The sequence below is a fragment of the Lepus europaeus genome, unplaced genomic scaffold, assembly GCF_033115175.1.
Source record: "Lepus europaeus isolate LE1 unplaced genomic scaffold, mLepTim1.pri SCAFFOLD_29, whole genome shotgun sequence".
NCBI lineage: Eukaryota > Metazoa > Chordata > Mammalia > Lagomorpha > Leporidae > Lepus > Lepus europaeus.
The window spans coordinates 1,269,448-1,270,503 of NW_026909167.1; the positions used below are offsets into that span (position 1 = coordinate 1,269,448).

Here is a 1,056-nt window from a genome sequence, read left to right on the forward strand (position 1 = left end):
GGATGATCTATCAAGATAAGAAGAAAAAGAGCAGTACTAGATCATGATTTTTTTTTTTTTTTTTTGGACAGGCAGAGTGGACAGTAGAGGGAGACAGAGAGAAAGGTCTTCCTTTTTGCCGTTGGTTCACCCTCCAATGGCCGCCGCGGTAGGCGCGCTGTGGCTGGCGCACCGCGCTGTTCCGATGGCAGGAGCCAGGTGTTTATCCTGGTCTCCCATGGGGTGCAGGACCCAAGCACTTGTACTATCCTCCACTGCACTCCCTGGCCACAGCAGAGAGCTGGCCTGGAAGAGGGGCAACCGGGACAGGATCGGTGCCCCGACTGGGACTAGAACCTGGTGTGCCGGCGCCACAAGGCGGAGGATTAGCCTACTGAGCCGCGGCGCCGGCCTAGATCATGATTTTTAAAAACCACAGCAACTAAATGTTGTTAATACCATATCCATTTTAAAAGAAAGTGACAGGTAGTAAGTGGGAGAAGAGAATGTTTCTGTCTCTTTCTACGCTGACTTTCCTTGTTCCACTGATTTCTCCTGAAGGAGTTCTCTATTTGGCCTTTGTGGAATAAAGCTTCCCACAGGGCTGTACCAGTAACTCCAGCCTCTGTTTCTACCATCTGCTCCTGCAATGACCTTACCAGTGAGTGTGTGCTTCCACCTTTGGATGTGGGTGGCTATTAAACTCTTCAGGAATAACTAAGGCAGCCAGAGCCAAGGTGCTATATAGATTCATCATATGTCTTGGGCATCCACCTCTGAAAGTTAAACTAGGTAGAAATGCTGGAGACTCATTGCATTTGCAGAAAAGATGCTTTGCCTTACTTCTCAAGAGGATTGGGGCTACAAGAGACGTAAGTTGCAGAAGTTTCTTTTATTGTACCCTAGTTTTGACAGCCCTTGTATTTTGAATGTTCTGACATAACTGTCAGAAGGAACCTTTTAACAAAGTGCCTTGTTGAGGGTTAACACCCCTAATCATCAACCGATGACCATTTCTTACCTCATTCATCTAAAAATTGGCCATTTGTAAATTTGTTTAGTTTCAAGCTTGTTGGT

The 1,056-nt window shown here is 46.6% G+C and overlaps 1 pseudogene; it reads left to right on the forward strand.

The window, feature by feature from the left end:
* Positions 1-485: 485 nt before the first annotated feature.
* LOC133754798 (phosphatidylinositol N-acetylglucosaminyltransferase subunit Y-like) lies at positions 486-700 on the forward strand (annotated as a pseudogene).
* Positions 701-1,056: the final 356 nt, after the last annotated feature.